The sequence below is a fragment of the Neophocaena asiaeorientalis genome, unplaced genomic scaffold (assembly GCF_003031525.2).
Source record: "Neophocaena asiaeorientalis asiaeorientalis breed wild unplaced genomic scaffold, Neophocaena_asiaeorientalis_V1.1 scaffold523, whole genome shotgun sequence".
NCBI lineage: Eukaryota > Metazoa > Chordata > Mammalia > Artiodactyla > Phocoenidae > Neophocaena > Neophocaena asiaeorientalis.
This window is the reverse complement of record NW_020175436.1, coordinates 119,676-146,187: the sequence shown is the minus strand read 5'-3', so window position 1 is coordinate 146,187 and position 26,512 is coordinate 119,676. Positions and strand designations below refer to the sequence as shown.

Genomic DNA, 26,512 nt, shown 5'->3' with positions numbered 1-26,512 from the left:
GCAAACTAATACAGAGTCTAAAACAATTAGGTCTGAAATTTCCCATTCTACCACATACTACCTGTGTGGTCTTTTAAAAAAAAAAAAACTTATAGAAATATAATTTACATATCCTAGAATGTATCTATTTTAAGTATACAATTCAATGACCATTTAGTATATTACAGAGTTGTGCAACCATCACCACAATACGTGTGTAATCATGAGAAAGAGAGCTAACGTCTCTGGGCCTTAATTTCTTCATCTGTAAAATGGGGCTAATACCTTTTGCATGGCTGTGTTTCAAGAATTTAATGACACAACAAAAACATTGGGCACGTGTGTTTGTTTTCTTCCTTCTTTGATCATTCTTAAGACTTGGTGCCCTTCCACCCTAACCCAACTGAGTCTCAAATCCTTGTTGCCTGCCGGACCCAACTTTCTTGTCAAGGCTCCAGGACTTGCAAAACTTGGCACATAACACCCCTCACACCTACTTACTACCTCCTGCCCTATGGGTATAATAGTTAACTTTGGGTCCCTGTGTGGTAGGCAGCCACTAAGACGGCCACCAATGATCCCCGCCTCCTGGCATTCACGTCCTTGTGCAGTTTCCTCCCCTTTAATGGCCCTAGTGACTCACTTCTAATGAACGGAATACAGCAGAAATGATGGGATGTCACTTCTGAGATGAGGTGACAAAAAGCCTGTGGCATCCGCTCTGGCTCTCTCGTTTACACACTCATTCTGAGGGAGGTAAGCTGCCATGTTGAGAATTGCCGAACAGAGACCATGTGACAGGGAACTTGTGCCTGTGGCAGCAGCCAGTGGGGACCCGAGCCCCGCCAACAGCCATGGACATGAGCTTGGACGCAGATCCTTCCCCAGGCAAGCCTTGATGACCACAGCCATGACCGACAGCTTCACTGCAGCCTTCTGACAGACCCCGAGTCAGAGGTCCCCAGCTAAGCTGCACCAGGATTCCTGACTCACAGAAACTTCGAGATGATAAATGTTTGATGTTTTAAGCCGCTTAAAGGGATAATGTGTTACGCAGCCATAGATAACCAATACACCCATCTTCCAGTACTCCAGAAGAAAGAGAGCCAAGATCAGGCTGACCACTTCGGAACAGCCCCTCCTCTGCTCAGTGCCCAACACACTGTCAACGGCCAAGTAACTAACAGTTAACATCAGCCCACACTTGGCCTCTAAAAATTGGCTAAAATGGGAGTTGCTTCTGCCCATTACCTCTCCGTCCCACGCTCTGCAAAAAGCACAGCAGTTCCTCTGTGCCCGTCTCCTGGAAGTGCCTTACTACCCTTCCTACCCTGCAATTCCGTTGGGGTTGCCTTGTGACCTCAGCTCTCTCATGGGCTGAAAGAGAAGTTATGATGTTAGAGGCTACCCAGCTTTTTCTCATTGTTAGGGTAGAAGCAGTGTTCTCTTGGGGTTTTCTACGTCTTGAGTAGAAGTGGAATCCCAGACCGGGTTTGAATTTTGATCTCTCTCTTCCTTTCCTTCTGATCAGATACTGTGACACAGGCTCCAGAAAGCCCACATGACCAAGACAAGGAGGCCTGGATTTATTCTTTGAGTCCCAGGTCTGCAGCTGACTGGACCCACCTATTCCACTAACCCCTAAGAGCAGATATGCCTACTGACCTGGAGACAAGAGAAGAGGCTGCCCTAGCAATGGGATTTGAAGACCATCAAGGAGGACCTTCACTCATTGCTTGAACTTCCCACCATCAAAGCCAGTGATGAGTTTGATAACAAATCTGTTGAAGGTAGGCTAACACAGGAAAAAACAATAAACCTGGGTGTTAAGAGATTTGAGCTTTTTGCCCAGTTATTCAACCAATTGGGCAATCTGTCTTGGGCAATTCACTTCAATTATCTGTGAATCCGTTTTCTTATCTATTAAAGAAGAACCTAAATGATATTCTTATGACAATATAAAAAGGAAATTCCAAATGATCAGAAAGAGACTTCTTTTCTCTGATGCGCATTTGTATTACTCTGGGCTTCTTCAGAAGAGCCCACTGTTACGTTGGGCTCTAAGCAAACCAAGTAAGCTTTAGGGAAGGTTAAGGAGAACTGCAGTAACTATTATTCTTAGCACGTTTCCCATTCCTTTTTTTTTTTTTTTTTAATCTTTTATCACATCCCCTAGAGTGGAGACTTCCCAATGAGAGTCAGGATGGTCTGCAGACCACAACTGACGCCCGGAAGGATGTCTGTGTCCAGGCAACCACCTACCATGACGGTGCACTCCCGCTGGAGGCCACACTCCTGGAACCCGCAGTGGCGGATGAAGCGGCCGGGCTTGGTGCTGGGTGGCGTCTCCATGGCCCGGACGAGACAGCCCAGCCGGTACCCGCGAGGAAGCGGCTGTTCTCAAGTGGGAGCCGGTGGTCCAGGTCGGTGCTCACGAGCAGGCGGCATGGCTGCTGCAGGAAGCGTACGGCCTTGGGGAGCTTCATGGAGCTGAAGGGCTGGTAGAAGCCCATCTCAACGGCACACACCTTGGGCTCAGGCGGCGCGTACAGCCAGGCACCGGGGAGGTTCACCCTGCAGCGGCTTGGGCCCCACGCCCTCGTCCTCCAGCTCCGAGCCCAGGGCTGCGCTGCCCAGCATGCAGGCCTTGGGCCCGGCGCGCCGGCCCGGCGCTGCAGCAGGTGGAGCGCGGTGCAGTAGGCCAGGCCGAGGACCTTGCGGCTGCTGCCAGGCCCGCAGGGCGGCCGAAGCCCAGGCGCCGCAGCTCCGCGGCACAGGCCTCGAGGGTCTCGCTGCTGTTGTTGGTGATGAAGCCAAGACGCTCGCCCGCCTGCAGCGCCGTCAGGAGGCTCGGCGCGCAGGACGCCGCAGTCTCGCTGCGCCCGAGTGCGCCGTCGCCGTCGGACAGCAGCGTTTCCACGTCATCCAGCGACGCCTCAGCCAGCTCGGCGCTCAGCACCACGCAGCCGGCGTCGCCGCTTCCGGCCTCTGCCTTCTGCTTCCCTGACACACCAGCTGCAGGAGTGGACACGGGACGTAGACCTGGCCGATGTCAGTGCTTTAATCCTCAGAAAGCAATCTTTGAGACATAGGAAAGCCGTTTTCTTCGATTATCGTAAAGATTCTGGAGAAGGTAGTGGTCCTCGGTTTTTGCTAAGCTCGGAGGATGTGCGTTGGGGAATTCTGGCCACCACGTGGAGAAAAGCTTTCTGCAAGATGAAGCCAAGACAAGGAAAGGGGGAAGGGAGAGACGGCGAGGTCTCTGGGGGGGCCATGTTCCCGTTGCAGTTTCTCAGACTCTGATCACTGCAGCTATTCTTTAGATTCTGTGAGCAAACCTAGCGCCCTTCCCAGGTATGTGAATGCACGAAAAGAGCGGCTTTGAGTTGAGTTTCAGTTACTTGCAACTCGAACAATCCTGATAAATACAGGGACGGTGTGGAGGTAATGAAAACAAGCCCTGCACGACGGGGCACAGAACAAAGGGCTTTGGGCTAAGGTGATGGGACTCTTCAAGGCAGAGAATCCAGGGGACGCAGGTAGAACATCCAACTTGATTCCTTTCCAAATGTACATGCTGGAGATTGCCAACTACTCCTTAGAAAGTGGAGAAAGAATGGAGGCTTGTTTTTTGCAAGATCCTAGTCAGACTCTTAGGCAACAGGGTATCCTGGGCATGCTTCCTTTCAAGCTGTATTTGTCTGTGAAAGTCAGTTGGTGGCAGGACTAACAGAGCAGCCTATGCTGTCTCTAATGCAGGCAGCCTCTACTTTTTAAGTGCAGTGAGGCTCTGGAGACAATGTCATTGATTAGATTGTCATCTTACCACATTCCAACTGCCAGTGCACTCAGAGCAGAGGCATTGTGTTAGCGCGGACAGCAGGGGTATTGGAAAAGCATTGAAAGTGGAGTCAGACATCATACTCCCTCACCCACACCCTGTGTGCAAGGGTGAAGGGTGTCACCTCGGTTTTGGAGCCATGAGATGCTAACAGCTCCTTTGAGGATAGAGCCAATAGCCTTGGCCTTGGTCTCATTAGTACCAAGCTCTAGCCAGCTGAATTAATCATAGAAACGAGCACTTGTCTATGTAACACATGTATTCCCAGGGCAATTAAGCTCTGGGTTTAAAGGGACGTTACATTTATGGTAGCAATCCATATATTGCTGAGTTTTTCCACCCTGCTTGCTGTCATGGAACAGCCAACCCCCCTAACAAGTTTCCCCAAATTACGTCTTGCAACCTCGGGGTTAGGTGGGGAGTTTACAATGCACACACACAAAAAGCCCTGACAATCACAGCATGGTCTCCACTTCCATACTCTTTCTACCATCCTCTCTTTCTCTGCCCCTTTACTGTCACCAAAAAAGGACTGCCATTGTGTCCTTCAGATACCAGCAATGCACCAACACCATATTGCACTGACATAAGGAAAAATTATCTTCTGATTCTTAATGCCCACTTATAAGAACCACCAACCACAAGCATTGCGCCCTGTGAGTGCGCAGAAACACACACACACACACACACACACACACACACCCCTTAGTGATAAGGTCTACCACAATGATCCCAAAGAAATGGTATGTTATACCACAAATCTTAAAAGGATGTGTTGTACAAAGCACCCTTTTCCATTCCCATTCTTTTCTTTTCATTTCCCATGGCCCCAGATGTGAATCCAGGATGCCGACAGGTAACCAGCCTCCAAGACAACTCCAAAGCTATCCTCCAGCCAGAGCCTCCCAGTGCACAAGCACTTATTCCTGTCATCCGAAACATCCTGGCGTTCCATAACCAATCCTTGTGCTCCACTTTGACGTTTTGGTTGCATGTACATAATTTCTACTTCTGTGTCACATAATAGATCATACAGCGGTTGCTGTTGAATCCAGGAATCTTGAGAAGGAAGGCTCCCCCCCCAGCTCGCCTCATAGAAGGGGCGTCACGCTATAGTGTGCTTCACGGTACAGTGAAAAAGATGAATGAGATCAGGGTCATCTGAAAATGACAGGCCGGAATTTTTCTCTCTGTTCCTTGCCTGACATCTTTTTTTTTTTATTCAAAGAGTGTTCTTCCTATGTTTTCCTCTAAGAGTTTTATAGTGACCGGTCTTACATTTAGGTCTCGAATCCATTTTGAGTTTATTTTTGTGTATGGTGTTAGGGAGTGTTCTAATTTCATTCCTTTACATGTAACTGTCCAGTTTTCCCAGCACCACTTTTGAAGGGACTGTCTTTTCTCCATTGTATATCCTTGCCTCCTTTGTCATAGATTAGTTGACCATACCTTGCCTGACATCTTATGGAGAGATGTATGAGCCATTAAAATCGAAAGTCAAACTACAAAACAAAAGGAAGAGAGAGTGAGTTGGGACTCAGACAATCCACCAACTAGGTGAGTCAATCTTCTTTAATCCAGAGTGCTACAAGTTTCCAGACCACGTGGTAACTTTTTAGATTCAAATTCAAATCCTAGGTACCAAGGCCCCCTCATCTTTCTAATCCTGTGTTAGGGACTTTCTTATGTATTATGCCACTTAATCTCCACGATGAAACTGTGCTATCTATGATATTTGAAAAAATATATGTACTTTATCTTTTGTTCTCCAAGTAACACATATTCACTCTAAAAGAAAAAAATCTGATAAAAAGAGACATTTTAAAATCATCCATAATTCCCATGCCTAAAGAAAAGTATTTTAACATTTTGACATGTATGATATATATTATTCTACCATCTTTCCCTATGCATATATAACATATAATTTATAATATTACAACTTTTACATTTTTTCTGAACAAGATAATAGTGAATTTTATTCCATGACATGAAATGTAATTTTTTTCTACAACATGTTAAGGTTACATAAAGTTCCATCACACACCACACACCATGATATATTTAATGGATTCCCCGTTGTTGGAGATTTAAGCTGTTTCCAATTTTTAGTTATCATAAAAATGCTTTGATCAACATTCTAATAGCAAAATCTTTGCATGTAACCATGATTATTTCTTTTGGATTGGTTCTTACAAGTAGAATTTTGGGGTCATAGCGCATGTCAAATTTTAAAGGTTTGCTTCTGTTGTACCAAATGTCCCTCTAAGTAAGCTAGAGCGCTTGAACAGCCACAAGTATAAAAAAGTACTAATTTCCCTGCAGCACTGCCAGCATTTTTACTTTTATCTCTGCTGATTTTTTGGAAGAAAAATTAACTTTCATTTGTTTAAAATGTGCAATTTTTGACATTTACCAGGGAGGCTAAATATATTTTTCATGGGTTTACTGGCCATTTACACTTCTTATGTAAAGTGATGTTCATTTCTTCTGTGTCTTTGAATTCATTCCTCTTTTTCTTGTCGATTTCTAAATGCTTTATTATTAAGTATTCCATAAGCACCACAAATATCTTGTGATTAACTCTTCCATAAGGACCAAAAATAATGTCTCCCAGTTTGCCTTTTAATATATTTAGTATCTGGTATACCTAAGTTTTCATGATAAATTTTTATGGAGTCAAATTATTTCATATTTTTCTTTATAGTTTTTATATTTTCATGCATTGTTAGAAAGGCTTTCCAAGATTGTTATTTTTTAATTACTTCATTATCTTTTAGAACTATGAAGTTTTGTTTTCACTGGAAAGTCTTTACTTTGGGTGTGGTCTGAAGGAGAAATCTACGTTTATTAAATGGCTAGCCATTATTAGGTAATCCTTTCTCTTCTCACTGAGTTGAAATGCCAGTCTTATCACCTAAAAAAAAAGTTCTGTTATTTTGAGTCGATTTCTGTTCCATTTCATTGATTTAGCACAGAGTGAGTCTCCTCATTGTGTGTCCTGCCTTTTCCATGTATCCTGCTCTACCACTGAGAAACTGATTCCTTTTCTACACAAAATGAACACTAGGCATCTGTTTTTAGACTTCCTTGAAAACAAAGAGTGAAAATAATGATTAGCCATGGATAGCTTTAAACCAGAGTGTCATTCAAAGCAAATCATTCCTAAAGTAATGGGCTTTACTCCAGTGTTTTTGTTACTATTAGCCATTAGCAAGTGAAAGAGAAAAAAAAAAAAAGTCCTGTTAAAACACTTGTTGCTCCCTTTATTAACCCTTGAATTACATGGAGATCCAGTTAAAGTCAGGTAGGAGTTGGCCAGAGTAGCTGTGCTTTACAATCCACATATATGAAGCAGAGAGCTGTGACCCATCCACATGGCCATTCTTCTCAGCCGCTGCTCCTTTAACATGCTAGAGTAAGAAGCCACTTATGATACTGGGTAGTGTAAATAGGCCTTTGACCCTGCACCAAAGACCTCTATCACTCACTGTTTTGAATCTGTTTCTGGTCAATTCAGTTGGCCCGAACGCAGCTCTAATGAGGCTGAGGTCACGGGTTCAATACCAGTGTGGTCTAATTACCAATAAGTCAACTGTTTCAGCGTCTCAGCTTGTACTTCTAAACCAAACCAGCCACTTTTGCATAGTCCCAGGTTTGGACACACAGGGGACAAGGTGAGAGAGCAGAGATAAATCAGAACAAATCTCCCATCATACTGGGACGTGCACTCAATGCCCTGATGTTGGCAGGTCAGTAGCAGGGTTTTGGAGACAAGCAATTGGAGCACATTTTTCTATTGGCACCACGGCCGTCAGTAATTGGCATCTAATCCACCCCCCCCAATCCTGCAGATAGGCTGCCAAACTCCCCTCTCCAAGGACTTACTATTCTAATTTAGAGAATAGAGTTTGGGGAGGTGGCAGTGTGTCCGGCGTTTTAATGGGATTGTTTGCAGTAACCATGGATGCCTAGGGGAAACTCAGTCGAAAACTAAATGAAGATATAAGCTTTCTTTTTAATTTCATTAGGAAGTAAGTAAAACATGTTAAGATAATTTGGAAAAGAAGCAAAGAAGGAAAACATCCAGTCTCGCCAACATAACACATATACAATTAGAAACTTTAGACCCATCGTTTTACTTTTTCATCACCATTTTAAGGCATTACACAAATAACATTCTATAGGAGGAACAAACATTTTTCAAGAAAATGGAAATTACCTACTATCTGTTAACAAGGTGACTATCGAAAATTTTCCCGGAGATGCTCAGTGCTCACCCATGGAAGCACTGCGTTTGGAGTGACTTCTCATAAATGCTGAGTCCTCAAAGATGCCGACCCAGCAACCCCACAAAAGGCCCATCAGTTAAACTTCCCAGGAAATAGAAGATGCCTCGGTAACCTTGATACCGCTTAATGCTTCAAACACTAAAGAAGTTTCTAATCACAAGTATTCAGCACAGTATCATTTGGAAAACATCAAGAGATGTGAATGTGAATTCACATTCACCTAATGTGAATGCAGCAGAATTGGCACTCTCCTTTAGAACGTACTGTAATTTCTCATGGAAACACTTTGTGAAAAGCCAGTCATATATCGTAGCCCCTAAGTATGAAACCACGGGTCCCTCTAACCACACAAAACAGCTGTGCCCTCGGAGGAAAGGTCATCTGCTGCAGTCATGTTTCTTTCTACTTTTAAAGAAATGTCAGACCATGTTTTATGCGGTCCTTATGACAGGGTGCTGTTTATTGTATCACCAAGCTGCCATAACTTCAGGACGAGGAAACTGCCATTATTTGGAGAGTATATATCTTCCTGACTTGCAGGAAAGATGAAAATTAAGAACGGCCCTCTTTTGGAGTGGGTCTAAGTATTCTCTGACAGTCTCCTACAATATTTCAAACGTCTTCGTCAGGCCCATAAAACCCAACGCTCACCTCACTTGGCCCAGCTAAAGCTGTGGAGGAGTTAGGACGTTTATCGCAAGTGTGGTGTGAATTCTGCCACTTGGCAGATGTTTCTGACTTAGAGCTTGCAACCAGCTTGCTTGGTGCCCCCAAGGACAATGAAATGTACATAAAGAGATTGTACGACAGTAGGAAATAATAATGATAGCTAATGTTGATCAAGTGCCAGGTTTCTGTGCTAAGCCTTCTACACACATGACCTCAATTTGTCCTCGTTACTCTGGGGACACAATGAGAACCCTATGACACAGACAAGAAAACTAAGAAAGAAGTCAAGGGACTTGCCTCAAGGTCATACTACTGCAAAGCAAGGGTGCCAGGGTTCAAACCTGGGTCTTGTCACCCAGAGCCACACATGTAATCAACATGTAATCAACATGTGTTGACCACGTGATGTTTCCCAGGCAGTGTGGTCCCACAGAATAATAAGGACCTTCTTCCCCAGTGCTCATACGCTCCTATTACGATCTAAGTTGGAACTGAGAGAATAAGTTCCCTCTGCGTGGTAACAACTGTGTGACAGCTTTCACTAGAAATCAGATCAGTATGACCTCCAACTCTATACTCAAGATGCCAAAGTTCTTGACCTAGAGAGTTTTCTAGAGATGAGCAGTAAAGGGAATGTGAAACATTTTCGAAAACCTATTCCAGGTCTAAATTATCTGGGATCAACAGGGGAGGTGCTTTGATAAAGTCACTCAAATATTCTATTTAAACTCCTCATCAAATTCTGTTTCAAAGTGTGTTTCTGCTCTAGCATAGGTGAAATTTTAGGAATGCCAAGCTACTTCAGAAATCAGTTTGGATCTGGACCAAGATTATGAGGGACAAGTGATGAACTAAACTAAGTGCAACCTGAGTAAGTTAGTCAACCAGTACCTCGCTCGGGGTCACCAGCTAGTGGTGGCATTGTACAGTCTAGGCAAGGTCCCTGCTGATGAGAGCTCGCCCTGGGGATGGGGAAGCCACGAGGTTCAGACTGAGTAGGTGACGTGGTCAGGAAACTTTTTTCTGCTTAAAGAAAGAAAATCACAAGGGAGGCTGACAGCTGATACACAAATTTACTTTCTCTCCTTCCCCCTGGCTTGCTTCCCAGCCCGCATTCCCCTCCTTGCTGTTCTCCCTGGGGCTGGGGGAGGGGTGGTCCGAGCCTGCGGTGGGAAATCACAGGATAGGTGGGCTGGCTTCTAGCCCCTGCTCCGACACTCACTAGCTTTGTAACTCTAGACACTTCGCTCAACCTATGTCTTTTGACCTCAATTGCTTCATTTTTTTTTTTCAGCAGATTTGTATTAAATGCCAAATGAAATGTCCATATTTCATTGGTGACGCGAGGAGCTAGGCTAAATGGACCCTAGATCCTTTCGCATTTTAAAACGCTGTGACTCTTTCCCTCTTATGTGATGCTCCTTTTTTTTTACTTCCTTCCTTCCCTCCCTACTTCCTTCCTCTGGCACCTACATCCCAGCCCACCTTTAAGTCTCTCTCTGACCCGGAAGCAGAGAAATAAAGATGGAGGAGAGAGATTCGGTAGGTGCCTGTGGAATCTTTCTTCCTTTCTTTTTCTTTCTTTCCTCTCTTCTTTCTTTCTCTCTCGCTCTCTTTCTTTTCTTTCTTTCCTTCCTTCCTGACGCCAGGGTACCTTTCTTTGACTTTTCAAGAACATGTTTCAGGGACTGAAGAGACCACTCTTCGTTCATTTCCTCATTCAAGCAAACGTTTTGAGTGTCTGCAAGTGCCAGCATTTTGTGGGGCATGATCATTGCAGTGACCCTCAATGGGATCTGGGAAATATTCACTCACATTCATTTGCAAACTGTGGTTCCTTAAAGGGGCAGACACAGGAGTCCACTGCCATAAAGCCCTCCAGACAAGGACAGTCAGTAAGTGCCAACTCTGTCGAATGCATCCAGCCTTGCTGCTTGAGAAGAACTTCAAAGGGCCTGAGGAATAGCTAGACCAGCATTGTCCAAGAGAGCTTTTATGATCAGCGATATATTCTGTATCTGCAGTGTCTGATATGGAAGCCACTAGCCACATGGTTATTGAGCACTGGAAATGTCATTAGTGTGACTGAGGAACTAGATTTTAAATTTTGTGCTACTTTAAGTATTTAAATTTAGATAGCCACGTGTGACTAGTGGTGACCACACAGGGCAGCTCAGAAATAGAATATTAGACACACATGAAAGGACACAGGTCTCCTAGACAGGATACAGCAAACTATGTAAAATGGAAGGCAGGTAATATTGTATAAGATGATGAGGAGATTAAGGGTAATCAAATCCTGAATCATGGGATTGTTAAGAGGAAAAATGCCAAAACAAGGAGAAGAGAGGGCTCTTACTCTTGGGCAGCGTCAGGTGTCCCTGGTACATAGTAGCTCTCCAAAACTTCATTGGATGGATGAATGGTTCTGGTTAGGCTTGTTTGGTTATTATAAAGAAAGGAGACTCACCCACATTAGCTTAAGCGAATGATGGCAATAACTGTAAAAACAACTGTACTTGTTCTGCACAGGGGTTAGGATCTTTCAGACCTCCAAAATCAGGAGCTAAATAGAGCTAGGTCTCATGATGATTGGGTGGCTCTGGAATTTCCACCATTATGGAAAAAAAAATAGCATGATATCAGACACCTATAAATACTGTATAAGCATATTTCTGGGTTTTAGCTCTGTTAAGTGCCAATGATAACAACAACAAAAAAGCCTTTTAAAGAGTATATCAAGAAAAAGATAAGTAAGTCTTCATGCTTGGGACAGAGGTTGCTATTAATTGATCATGGATAGAAATGGAACTACTTGGGTCCAGTTTATTTTTTTCCTCCTAGCTTATCTCAAGAAGATTGATCTTCATATTAGAAGAGGTAATGCAAACATTTCAAGAGGAAAACCAGGGTTGGTTATAATACACCCCATTGCTCTCAGAAAGTTCAGGTCTCCAGATCTGCACAAATTATACCACCAGGGTCTTGTAGAAATAATGAAAGCTGAAATGCTATGGATACTTTCTGAACAACTACGAAGAATGAGAGAAGTCTCGGGAGGCTGGAGAGGATTGAATGTTTTCCCAGTTTTCAAGAAAGGGAAGAAAAAACGTTCTATAAACTAAAGACCAAATAGACTTGATGATCATCTTGAGAGCAATTTCAAAGTGGGTTTTAACAGAAATGCTTTGTGGACATACTTTGAAAGGACAGCAGTGACCACCAAGAGTCAGTACAGGTTCACTCAGAATAAATCATGCCAGTCTAACCTTCATTCTGCTTTTGGGACAGAGAATTGCAAGACATATAAATCACACTTCAGCAAGGCGTTTGACAGTGTCTCTCATTAGAACCTTATGGACAAGATGGAGAAATGTAAGCTAAATATTGGAATCGTTAGATAGATTAATAAGCACTTGGATGGTTTACCTCACAGAGTGTGTTTAATAGATGGTTGTCACCTGAAGGGAGGACTTTATACTGTGCCATAGGACTATTTGTCCTTGGCCTGTTCTGCTAAACATTTGCATGACTTAGATGAGGACAGTGATGGTGTGTTTATTAAATCAGCAGATGACAGGAAACTAAGAGGGAGAGAGAACAGATTTCAGGCCCCAAATCTTCACGGTCTGAGACAGACAATGGGCCAACTTTAATCAACTTCCAGTGTGAGGACCTGCCCTAGTTCATTCACACTGACAAACACCCCCTCTGGCTTCTTGAAAGACCAGAAGGGGTGAAGCCATGAAAACCTTGCCTGAGTGATGAAGAACTCAGCTTCCACCATCTTCCGTGATCAGACCACCGGAAACAATTTGCCTTCCAGTCTTTTGGTCTGTTTTGTTTTGTGGTCAGTATAACAGGCGCAACATCTCTTATCTCATCCCTTGGCTCTTGTTAGGACTGACCCCTGGAATGACTCCTCAGTCCCTTGTCTTGGCGCCTTGCTCTCCAGGAAGAAATTTCCAAGTTTCAACCGACAGGTATGGCCCCCGGTGCTTGGTTTCTCTTCCTGGTGAGGAACTTGCAAAGCCAAGTCTTGCAGTTTGCCTTGTGATGGGGCTTCTGTCCAGAGAGTGACCATCCTGGGCTTGTTGTGCAAAGCTGCACTACCCTCTGTCCAGAAGGCTCTGCTTGATCTCTGATGTCATCTAAAAGCTCCAGCCAACCCTGCTTTGCCCCTTGACACTTTGGGACTACAGCCACTGTGACATATGATGGACAATTGAAATTGGTTGTGTTCAAAAACCAGTTTTACAAGGGGCACAGTAGCTTGTGCTCAGTTGATGATGAACCCAAAAGCCAGTGTGATTCCAAGCTCTGCTATCAGAGATAATGAGTCCATCATAAGAGAACTGAACATCTTTCTCCCCCTTGTGCTAATTAGACCATGATGGGTACCACATGGAGAAACATTAACAAATGGAAACTTCCTTGGAGAAGAATATCTAGCAGAGTTAAGAGGCTTGAAACTGACTAAATAAGCCAAAAGTTGGAAACATTGGATGTTAACTTTGAAAAGACCATAATAGAAGCCAAGTTTGGGGTCTGGCAAGTGAAGAAGGATTGGAGTTATTCTACCAGACAAAGCAAGCATGATGGGTAAAAACTACAGAAAATCAGATTTATTACAACAATCTCTAACAACCAGAACTGTCCAAGACTGGCCCAGGCTATTTTAGGAAGTTTTGAGTTCCCTGTTGCTAGAAGTGCTCAAAAAGAGACGGTATGTTATCTGTATGTTGCAGTCAAAATGCATGATCTCGTATGTAGTTAACTAGAAAATATTCAAAGCCCTTTACACCCTAGGTCTATGATTTTATAACGATGTATCTGATTTTAACTTGGGCTATTTTTTCCCTATTTTCCTTGTCTACTATTCCAAGAATATAGAGAAGATATATGGCCTCTCTTTTTAAGTTTGCAAGGCCAGGCAGAGGGAAATTGGGGAAGACCAAGATTAATCCTTCTTTGAAGATACAGCTGGTAAATATCTGGTCTCCAAAATTCTCCTCGCCATTTGTGACAATCCTTGCCCCCACCCTAGCTCCCTTGGGTCCTTTGAAATATGACTTCAATCCCATCCTGTTATCAGACTCTGGACAGCAGTTCAGTTTCCCTCCCAAGCCTTCCTTGTTACAGATGGGAACCATTCCAGGACACTGTGGCCAAGCCTGGTGGAGGGGGCCTTGCTTACTCAGTCATTGAAACCCACACAGTGACCTGATTGGCTCCTTCTCATCCCATGATAAGAAAGGGAACAGAGAAAGGAGGGAGTGATAATGTAGAAGAAGCTGACTAGGCTCATCCATTTTCCTGGGTCAGCCCATGGCCATTCCATTTCTGGGACTCTTTCCATCCTGGACCTGTTTCTCCAGCTAAACAGCCTCAAGGTGACTCCCCAACTCTCTCCCATGCCTCTGGACCACCCTTCCCAGATGAGTGTCCTGTCTGCATCACTACCAGTCTCTGTCCGAACCCACACATCTTTCACATGGAATAGGAAGATCTGGCTCAACTGCCTTCAGACAGGGAAGTTATAATTATTTTAAGTGTTATTGTTATCATCTCTATTTCCTGAAAACTTACGATGTCAATGCTGGAAGGTACTTCCTTTAACAGATAATGAAACAAGCCAAGATAAAGAATATTGAATAATTGACTAGTCTCAGAGCATGCTGTAGATGGAATCTAAAACATGTGGATGGGAAGTGAAACCAGGTGACAGTAAGATATCTTTTCAAATCTAATTGGAGAGAAGGAAGGAAGGAAAGAAAGAAAGAGAAAGAAAGAAAGGAAGGAAGGAAGAAAGAAAGAAGGAAGGAAGGAAAGAAGGAAAGAAGGAAAGAAAGGAAGGAAGGAAGGAAGAAAAAGAGAAAGAAAAAAGAAAGAAGGAAAGAAAGAAAGAGAAAAGAAAGAAAGAAAAAATAAAGGAAGGGGAAGGAAGAAAGAAGGAAGGAAGGAAAGAAAGGAAGGAAGGAAGAAAGAAGGAAAGAAAAGAAAGAAAGAAGGAAAGGAGGAAAGAAAGAGAAAGGAGCAAGGGAGGAGGAGGGAGGAAAGAGGAGGGAGGGACGGAGAAGAATGGTAGTGATTGCCAGGGGGTACGGAGTCATGGGGAGTTATTGTTTAATGGGTATAGAGTTTCAGATTGAGAAGATGAAGAGTTCTGCAGATGGATGGGGATGACAGCTGTACAAGAATGTGAGTGTATTTAATAACACTGAACTGTACACTTTAACATGGTTACCATAGTAAATTTTATGTTAAGTGTATTTTAGCACAAGAAAAAAAATGGGAAAAGATTTTTTTCAAATAGATATGACTCTGTGATTTTCAATGAGAATGTATAAGAATCAGCACATAGATAATATGGTAACAGGCTACAGGAATCTGAGACATGACGCCAAAGTAGGTGAGAAATACATCTAAGCCGGAAATTCATAGTTCTCACGGACAAGAGAATGTGCTCACTCAGAAATTTACCAACACTGAAGCCTTGGTGTTCTGGGTTCCCAGCCAACAATAGATTCTGAGTAGCACATCCGAAGAGAGGAAGATGTGGCAGGGAAGAGATATTAGGGAAAGACACTGAGTCTAGAAAAGATATTGAATAATGATTAAGAGCATATACAAAACTAATAAAAGTCAACAGACTGAGGCCAGTTAGTGTTGGAGCAAACAGCTCTTCACAGCTCAGTAGGCCCTAAGGGCCTAGAACAGTGACTGATGCACATAGTAAAGACATCAAGGCATCATTATAACAGTTAAATAACATTCAGTGTTCTTAGTTAATGAAAGAAGAAAAGTATCAAATACACTTTAGAAATACAGTCGGCCCTCCATATCTACGTGTTCTACATCATACATTCAACCAACTGCAGATGGAAAATATTCAGAAAACAAATTCCAGAAAGTTCCAAAAAGCAAAACTTGAGTTTGCTGCATGCCCAGCAACTATTTACATAGCATTTACATTGTATGAGGTATTAAAAGTAATCTAGAGAGGACTTAAAGTATACAGGAGGATACATGCACCCCAGTGTTTATTGCAGCACTGTTTACAATTGCCAAGACATGGAAGCAACCTAAATATCCATCGACAGAGGAATGGATAAAGAAGATGTGGTGCATGTATACAATGGAATACTACTCAGCCATAAAAATCATGAGATAATGCCATTTGCAGCAAATGGATGGACCTAGAGATTATCATAGTAAGTGAAGTAAGTCAGACAGAGAAAGACAAATATCATATGATATCACTTATATGTGGAATCTAAATTATGACACAAATGAACCTACCTATGAGGCAGAAACAGACTCAGAGACATAGAGAACGGACTTGTGGTTGCCAAGGGGGAGGGGAGTTGGGGAGGAATAGATTGGGAGTTTGGAATTAGCAGATGCAAACTATTATATAGAGAATGGATAAACAACAAGGTCCTACTGTATAGCACAGGGACTATATTCAATATCCTGTGATAAACCATAAAGGAAAAGAATAGGAAAAAGAATGTGTATATATATATATATATGTATGTATAACTGAATCATTTTGCTATACAGCAGAAATTAACACAGTAAATCAACTATACTTCAGTAAAATAAATTTTTAAAAAATTAAGTATACAGGAGGATGTGGTAGGCTATATGCAAATACTGTGCTATTTTATAGAAGGGACTTGAGCATCTGAAGACTGGGGGGCTGGGGGCCCACTGGAACCAAAACCTCCAGATACTGTAGTACAACTATATTCTCATAAGATGCTTTATATTTTCCCCCTAAGTTTACATTTAAAATAGACTACATTTAGTTGTCTGGAAGATTCACTGATGCAGAATCCCCATTTTCTAATGATGCTGGATAAATAAGTGTACCAGAGAGCTCCAGAATTTTAAGAATTGTGCCATTTATAATAACTCCTTTTGAGTGGGGAGAAGTAAGCCCCAAGAGGGTTTTTCCTCCTACATATGTTGCCTTACTCTTACATGTGTGTTCTCAGTTAACCCACATAGGCCACATGGAACCAGAGCTCAATGCAAACAACAGGCAACCAACCCATCCACTAGGCTTGAGGAGAGTCAAGGACCTCTGGGAAGGATTGATAAGTAAACACTGCTCAATGGAAGTGCTCTCACCTGAGTGGTAGCAACCTGATCCAACCAACACTCTCTTTGGGGAAGAGTAAATGCTATGAAATAAGTAAAAAGTGTGCTAATCCAGCTGAGCTCCTTGTTCCAAAGCTGCTATTTCTACTCGATATGTCATTCAGAATGCTTAACAAGACCAACAGCAATTTTTGAGGAGACGACCCAGAGTCCTCAAATGATGGAAGATGTTCCTTGAGCAAGGGATAGCCTTTAATTGAACCGGAAATAGGCACCTGGTCCAAGGTTGGCCAATCTATTGGCTGATTCCTAATCAGTGAGGTAGTCTGGCATAAAACAATCTACCCAGTAGATAATTAGCTAGATCATCCTTTCTCTTCCATTTGAAAAGGAAAGTATGGCGAATTCAGTCAGTGTGCTTGGGATACATCCCAAGTAAGGAATACTCTCTGTCCACATAGAGCTTACAGAGGAGAACCACTGTTCTGCGGGAAAGTAAGTGCTATTACCGTAATTGCTATGAAATTGTGTGATACAAACTGAGATAAAGAGAGGGTGCTAAGAAGCCACAAAGCTGGGTTTGAGTTGGGAAAGGCTTTCAAGGGGACAATATCTAAGCTGAAACCTAGAATATGAGTTGAAGGAGGAGAAAAGAGGAGAGAAGGCAGAGCAAATCATATGAGGGTAGCATCAGTGTCAGGGGAGACCTGGTGAGTCCAATCATGTAAAATTAGAATAGTGGAGTACTGAATGCACAGGCAAAATTAGAAGAAATGAGGCTAGAGAGATAGGAAAGTTTTGTCTCCACACTGTCAAGCAGTCCAGTCTTTATTATACTGAAGGGAAAAGGAACCATTGAAGAATTTTCAGCAAAGAAGAGGTGCGAAGTGCTGCATCTCTAATATAGGGGGCATATATCTTTTTGACTTAGTGTTTTTGTTTCCTTCAGATAAATGCCCAGAAGCGGAATTGCTGGATCATATGATAGTTCTATTCTTAATTTGTTTGCTATTTTTAGAAAAGCCAGTTAAGTTGCAGAATGGAGAACAGATAGAAGAGAAGCAAATACAGAGTGAGGAAGCATAATTAGAAGATTTGTGCAGCAATATGGAATAGAGATTGGTGGTGACCTGAACGAGAGAGATGGCACTGGGGCTGGGAAAAGGGAAGCCTAGCTGGCCTGAATTAGGAGCTGGATTTGAAAGAAGTTAATCATTGACTGGCTGTGAAGCCAGTGAGGAATTGTCAAGGATCAGATTTCTAGAGTCAGCAATTAGGTGGATAGTGATACCATTCAACGAGATAAAGAAGATCAGCATACATGAAAAGGTACCCAGCATCACTAACCTGTAGGGCAGGCTGTCAGGAAGGGCAGGCTGGAACCTTCAGGCACAAGCTGCAGCTACAATACCCAAGGAAGCCTTGGTTCTGCTCTTAAGGCCTTTTGACTGATTGAATCAGTATCTAAGTATCTAAGATAACCTCCCTTACTTAAAGTCAGCTGATTATGGGCTTTAATCACATCTACAAAATACCTCTAACACCTAGATTGGTGTTTGATTGGATAACTGGGAATGATAGCTTAGTCAAGTTGACACATAAACTGACCATCACAGATGGGTTTGAGATTCAGCAAGCAGGCAGATGTGGCTGGACGGACGTGAACAAGCAAGAGAGTAGTAGTAGGTGAGTTCAGAGAAATAACGGAGGGCCTGAAATGTAGGGGGCTGAAGGCCATCGAGAAGAATAAAAAATTTTGAAATCCTTAATTCAGAGAATCAGAGGGCCTAGTTAAGGCTGAAGAACATCAGTTCAGAGTACACCAACCCCTAGGATAATGTTATTTTCTGTAGCAATGAAGCAGTTCAGGTTCAGGCAGGTTGAAGTCGGATGCTCAAAATGATCCAGGGTTTTCCAGTGGACATAACAGAAGAAGGAAATGGGGGCAAGAAAGTTAAATGGCAAGAGAAATGTAGAAACCACGAACCATGAAGCCTAAACTGGGTAGGAAAGAGAGTGAACATTGGATTGGGGAAGAGCTGGGCTTCAAGAGGTTCAAGGAGGATGATAAAAACAAGGCCATGGGCTTCCCTGGTGGCGCAGTGGTTGAGAGTCCACCTGCTGATGCAGGGGACGCGGGTTCGTGCCCCGGTCCAGGAAGATCCCACGTGCCGCGGAGTGGCTGGGCCCGTGAGCCATGGCTGCTGAGCCTGCGCGTCCGGAGCCTGTGCTCCGCAACGGGAGAGGCCACAACAGTGAGAGGCCCGCATACCGCAAAAAAAAAAAAAACAAGGCCATGATCCAGCAATCCCACTCCTGCATATTCCCAGAAAAAACGCTAATTCCAAAAGATACATGCACCCCTATGTTCACAGCAGCACTGTTTACAATAACCAAGACATGGAAACAACCTAAATGTCCACTGACAGATGAAAGGATAAAGAAGATGTGGTATTAGCAGATGCAAACTATTATGTAAAGAATGGATAAACAAGGTCCTACTGTATAGTACAGGGAACTATATTCAATATCCTATGATAAACCATAATGGAAAGGAGTATGGAAAAGAATATATATACACATAACTGACTCACTTTGCTGTACAGCAGAAATTAACACATTATAAATCAACTATACTTCAATAAAATTTTAAAAAACAAACAAAACCAAGACCATATGACCAAGGGACATGTATACTGGGAGTAAGCCCTACTGTCCTGCAGTGGTAGAGTTTAAGAAGATGTGGAACCCTATACACATGGCGGACCACTTGGAAATGATATTGTGAGTCCCTCAGGGATGAAGGTCAATGGAAAGAAAAGTCCAGCAGACAGGTAAACCATAGGACAAAGAGCCATAGTGATAGATACATACATACATTAAAATTTTTCTCATTGAATACTATCAGTATTAGCATATAAATGAAAATTGAAGCTATGGATATAGAGGAGGAAAAGTGCCATCTAGGCATGCGGTTAATCATCACAGTGACAATAATGATAGCAAACATTTATTGAGCACTTTCTCCATGCCAGCCACTACCCTAGCACATGCCATGTATCAGCTCAGTTAATCGTCTAAACCACCCTATGAGTAGGTATTAATATTTTCCCTGTTCTAAGAGATGATGCCACAAAATTTATAATGATAACACTAGGATTCAAACCTGGAGCCCACTCTCTTAATCCCAATCTTATACTATCAGAAAAAGAGAAAAGAACTGAAAGCATATCCCTGGAGAACATCAATAATTAAGAATATACTATATATAATATAAGCTATTACATATAGAATGGAGAAACAAGGCCCTACTGTATAGCACAGGGAACTATATTTAATATCCTGTGATAAACCATAATGGAAAAGAATATACAAAAAAAGAATGTATAGATATGTATAACTGAATCACTTTGCTGTACAGCAGAAGTTAACACAACATTGTAAAACAACTATATTTCGATTTAAAAAAATGAATATACTGCAGAGAAAGTGTATGTGGATATATATATGTACTGTAGAAAGTGTATGTGGTTGAGATATGTAAGGGACCCTACATTTGGTATTGAAAGGTGATTTTAGGATAAGCTCCTGATATGACAGCGTCATGTTTTCTTTGACTCTTTTTTTCTCCAAAGGGGAATGCAGCACGCGAGGGGCGGGGGAGGGAGGGAAGTGAGTTCAATTTAGTTGAGTTTCAATTAATGAAAGTTTTGTAGTATCTGCTTAGTAGCTTAATAAAAGCAACTTTAGCACTGGGAAAATTTCCTCCAGCCTTCCCGTATTCCCACAAGAAATTTTTATTTAAAAAATAATAATCACCATAATAATAATACTTTTTTCTTGTTTTCTAAAGGGGACTCCTTGGACTCCACTAGCTACAGCAGTTACTGAGGAAGGATCAGGGGTTAATTTTAGTTGTCCTGGGTTATGAACACTGGCATGAGACTTAAGAAAAACCTTCATCCAATTTTTTTCCAAATTAAATCAAGAGCATTGATAATTAGTTTCCATCAAAGACATCTAGTGGGAAATGAAAGAACTGAAAAAGCCATAAGCTGCCTTTACTTCTTCATTAATATTTGCTCCCCAATGCAGGTCAAATAAACCACACTCACAGTTTTAAATGAATTGCTTTAAAGTTGATGAATTATTTTTCTCTTTGGATTTCTACCACCCATCGCGGCTAATTATTCCCACTACATTCCCTTCTCTGACTAGAGGTTTCAGTCGAACAAAGAAAACAAAGCGAGGCTCCCTAGAAATTGAACTCCGTTTTGCTTTAAAAATTTCTTTCACCACACATGCAATCCCACTTATGAATACTGAGAGGATTGTTCTCACAATCAAAACTCCTCCTGGCTCTCACTGAGAGTTTGTGAGGTCAGCTGATTTTATGGCTTTTAGAAACCCCTGAACAGAAACATGATTTAGGAGACTGAAGCCTGCAGGAGGGGCAAGTGTAAATCCCACCAGGACCACCACCACGCCAGTTTTCCTTGGTTGAAGCTTTCTTTCAACTCTCCCGTGCTTTCGTTTGCTCATCTCCAAGATAAGGATAAGAACACTGTGGTAGAGACACCAAAATGCATGCTTCCCCTCTCCTTCTGCAGAACTGTTGCTGGGAAGTAATCATTCAGCCGGAGACTACATCTCCCCAACCCCACTGTATCCAGGTGGAGCTGTAGGACCAGTTTTCACCAAGAGAAAGTCCGTGGGGGTGTGTGGGCCTAGGCTTTTAGAGAATGGCACTCTCCCACTTCTGGCAAAGATAGAGTAATGCAGACGAGATTTACCCTCGTGCCTGAAACCATGTACAAGCCCCTGTGTCCTTGTCTTTTGAAGTAAAATACTGACTCAAGAGTAATGATTGGGAAATGTGAAGCTGGAGAAACAGAGAATAGCTGTTGGGCTGGGGAACCGGTAACAATTTAGACTATAATTCTTCCACATCGCAGAATCACCAAACTCCCAGTTCGCTGAAAGATACAGAAAAAGGCCTGACTCACATTCCTAAGTTGTTTGTACAGGAAGCCGATCCCACCAGATGAAGACTGCTGACCACAGGAGCATGGACCCCTAGACTGGTTGAAACCAGAAGGTTGATGATGCTTGAAACTTCACCTTGATGCCAACCAATCCGAGAATGGTCCACGAGCTGATCACGCCCTGCTCCGTGAACACTATAAAACTCCTAACGAACCCCCTCCAGGTGGGGGGGGCACAGTTTTTGAGGCGCTAGCCTGCTGTGTTCCCTCTTTGCCTGGCAAAGAAATAAATCTAATCTTTCTCTTCCCTCCAAAACTCTGTCTCCTTATTTCTATTCGGTACTGGTGTATAGAGGACAAGATTTTGGCAACATGCCTGAAACAATCTATATGAAGCAATGATTCTCAAGACGTAAGACATCAGAAAATAAAGGGCAGAGAACCCTGAGTGATGAGGAAGAAATGAGGTGAGCCCACACTTATCGCCTAGAGAGAGCTTCCTTCCTGCAGGACGGGGAGGAGAGTCCAGGCGAGCCCTGCACTCTCCCAGAACTGAGGTTATGTTGCTGGGTGCCCGGGAAAGCCGAGGTAGCTAGACTTCACGTGCCAGAGTAGGGGGAACAGAGAGAGGGGACTGCACAGCGAGAGAACCCTGGAGCTCTGCAGAGGGTCTCCATTGATTACTCAGTTCAATATTACTCAGTACCTGTGTGAGTAAACTACCTGAGGCCAGGAAAAGAACCAGTCAAAAAGGATCAGAGGGAACAAGGCCCAGAGCACACACAGGGCTGGAATAGTGCCTGTTCAGCCAGAGTGGAGCCTCTCACAGTACATGAGGCACCAGAGTACCTCACTACTGGAGACCGTTTAATCTTAGAATAAACACTGCTCTGGTCTCACCTAAAAAGGCTTGAAAGCAAGATCCAAAAGGATTGAACCGTTTTAAAGCAATTTAACTGCATCCCGGAACAAAGCTCAAGGCTATCTGTTAGCATACAAAAATATCCAGCTGGCCACCAGAACATGTAAAATTCACAACGTCTGGCATCCAACAAAAATTGCCAGGCATACAAAGAAGGAGAAATATACAGCCCATAATGAGAAGAAAAAATCCATTGAAACTGACCCGGAAGTGACACAGATCATAGCATCAGCAGAAAAGGACATTGAAAGTTTCTATAACTGTATTCCATACATTCAAGATGCTAGAGGAAAAACAGAACAAGCTAAACAGAGACATAGAAGATATTTTAAAAGAACCAAAGTGAGACAGTTATTAGAACAAATGCAAGAAAACTACTAGAACAGATAAGTGATTTGGGCAAGGTTTCAGGATGAAAAATTCATATACAAAAATCAATTGTGTATCTATACAGTAGCATGGGAACAATCAAAAATTGAAATTAAAAACAATACCAGTTATAATAGCAGCAAAAGATACACAATACTTAGGGATAAATCTAACAAAATATATGCAAGACTTGTACAATGAAAAGAACTCTCAGAACATACCCATTGGGAATTCCCAGGCGGTCCAGTGGTTAGGACTCCACGCTTCCATTACAGGGGGCATGGGTTTGATCCCTAGTCAGGGAACTAAGATCCCACAAGCTAAAAAAAAAAATACCCAATGACCAACTCAGTCAGCAGAAACATCTCCCCTGGACAATCTCTCTCTTTCAATTCCCCCACTACTCCCTAATCTCATTGGGTCTTTGCCCTCCCGCAACCCCCATCTATTGTCTCCCAGCCTGAAGCCTCAAGGTCCCACCTCCTTTTGAGTCGTCTCCCACCACTGGAGCTAGAGAGGCCTCTAGCATCCCTCTCTCCCTGAAAACTCATGTCTTCAAAACCCCATCTCCTTTACACCCCAATGCCACCCCCGTCTTCCTCTTCCACCCCCGGATCTGTCCACTTGCTGCGTGACTGAAGATAGGAATTTTCACTTTCGGGGGAAACGCAGCCCCCTGGTCTCAAGGTAGCTTACCCTAAATCTCTCCCATCTGTCAGAGCCCAGTAATCCACTGTCAGCTCGGTGTGCGGGGCTGGATTACTTAGCTTGGAATGACATTCCCGTGGGCCTTCACATGTTGAGTTTTAAGCACCCGGTCTGGTCTCATTCCAGGGTCCCTCTATCAGCTCACCTGGAGCTTGTCCCTGATCTGTGTGAGGAATGGCTTCATCAAGGACCAACAATCATTTTTAGCTGAGGACTATCAAAATCCATATGGTGGGGGAAATGTTTCCTAAAAAAGAAAATAAGCTGAGGAGGTACAACAACTTTGCCCACAAAGACATCCTTTTACATTACCCTGCAGAACAGTTTGCTCTCTTTAGAGACTCATTTATTTGTAAACGCTCCTTTCCAAGAAGGAAAGGATCTTTTATGTTTGCAAAAGCAAGGTTCCACTGAGCCTGTCTTCCTGCAACCAAGAAATATTTGTCCTAAAGTTCTTCAGGACCCAATCTTTTAAATATATTTTTTTCCCAAATTTTCCAAAATCCCAGGACTAATTCTGGCAGGGCTCAAGTTCATAGTATCTGTACTTGTCCTTTCCCAACTGACACCCCAGCAGCTCATGCAAGAAGGAAGTATTTCTAAAACAGCAGCCTAAGATGGGAAGCTGGCCACCCACAGCAAAACCCAGGGATCACAGCCTGTATCTTCTTACAGGACACACACATACACACACACACACACACACACACACACACACATAATATAGCAAATATACATATATTACAGATAATATAGGACATGACACCTGTGTATTATGTTTGTTGACCTACAGCAGCCTATGCCTATGAATGGCTGCCCTTGGCTGTCTCTCTGTGCACTCAAGACATCCCTCCAGAGACTCTGTTCCTAACAGTGAGACAAGGGCCCCTCTCCCCTACATTCATATTACCAGATAAAATAGGATTTAAACAGATAGAGGGAAGAGTGAACCTACACCATTTGAATTAAAAGCATCTGTACATCTATCAGCATTGTAACACAGAAGAATAAGTCATTACCTGCATCCCACACTGCAAAATATTTTCTGCAGGAAAATTTGTTTTGCGTTCCAAACAAGTAACTTTGAACACAATCCTCCGTTCCTTTTCACGTGCTTATAATATACTACATCCTATAACGTGCCAAAAAATGTGTTTTGTCTCTATACTTTCCTGTGAGATGAATATTGATAACTAGCAGGTAACTTGCTAGCTCCATTTTACAGAAGGACAGTTCAGAGGCTAGAGAGCTGATAAAACACAACAAATCTGCCTGAGGTCCAGAGCATATTTCCCTTCTACTAAGCAAGATTGCTTTGCCACCACAAATCGATCACTCAGATACATAAGTGAAGAACTGGAAAAGATAGAAAGAGGAGAGGAAGAGGGAACCTTGCCCAAAAGACAGCATTTTGTCACCAGAGTTGAGCCCTGCAGGCCTAGGCATCTAAACTTTTTGAAATCTTCTGCTTTGGCCAATTGGAAAACTCAGTTGTTATATTACGGCAGAGGAATAAAACAAATGCAAAACCCAAAGGGATGTTTTGACTGTGCTTTGCTTCTTTCCATCGACCAAGAACTTGCTAGCTGGAAACACAGTATCCCAAACCCTAAATTTTCCTTCCTGCCTCCCCACCCTGCCGGCTCTACGGAGAGGCCACCACGTTCCCTGGACATGTTCCCTCCAGTGTTCTCTCACTGGGTAACATTTAGTTAGAACTCCAAAGAAACTGTTACTTCCACCCAATGGATTCCATTCCATTCTTTCATCATAATGCATCCCAGGCGGTGCATTTCAGGCTAGTATTTACGTGGCTATGCGGGCTATTTCCAGGCTCAGCTATTACCAGTGAATGCGGTGACATTAATATGAGTAAATGCAGGAAAAGGGATGAAATAAAACATATCCTATTGAAGGAAATGAGAGCTCCTTAAGCAAGGAAAACACACATAGGAAAAGACGTGGGCATATCAGAATACAAATAGAGCCCTTGGGACCAGTGGATTCCACAGGCATGATGTTATTGAAGTATTTGATACTAGAGTAAAGCACCTGCAGATATGAATTACATCCTTGTTCAGACCACTAACGTTAGAGTACTGACATCTCCGGAAGCGCTTATGTTATATTTCAAATCCCCCTGCCCGTTGCACAAATATCCAATAAATCAATCACCGATAAAGGACACCAGCTAAAAGGCTTAAAATGCTGAACAAGTCACCTCTCCCTCCTCAGAGACGCTGCCACCTTTAATTTACTGGGGGTTTCCCTAGTCACACCTCAGCCTTGGGACACAGGGGGGTGAGATGGGCTATTAACACCTTCGGTGCTGGGATTGGGGAAAAAGCAATTGGCTGGACATCTGGGGATGTTTCCCGAGGTGGGCATCGTCTGGGAGAGGGCGGCTGGAATTCCCTGATGTCCTTCAGGAATTGCTAACACCTCCCCCTACCCCAGCCCCGCCCCCTTAACTTAGCCGCCAACTTCTCCCACCTTGGGGTGAGACCTAGGGTGGTAGGCCATGCTCATTTTATTTGCTTATAATAACAGTGTCTTCTATATATTCAAGGCAGTTTTTCTAATAATAACCATTATATAAGTGCCAAACCAGAGGCATAATGGAAATTTTAGATAATTC

At 42.9% G+C, this 26,512-nt stretch overlaps 1 pseudogene; it reads right to left on the bottom strand.

Annotated features, from left to right (window-relative positions):
* Window positions 1-2,151: 2,151 nt before the first annotated feature.
* Window positions 2,152-12,865, bottom strand: LOC112415010 (glycerol-3-phosphate phosphatase-like; annotated as a pseudogene).
* Window positions 12,866-26,512: the final 13,647 nt, after the last annotated feature.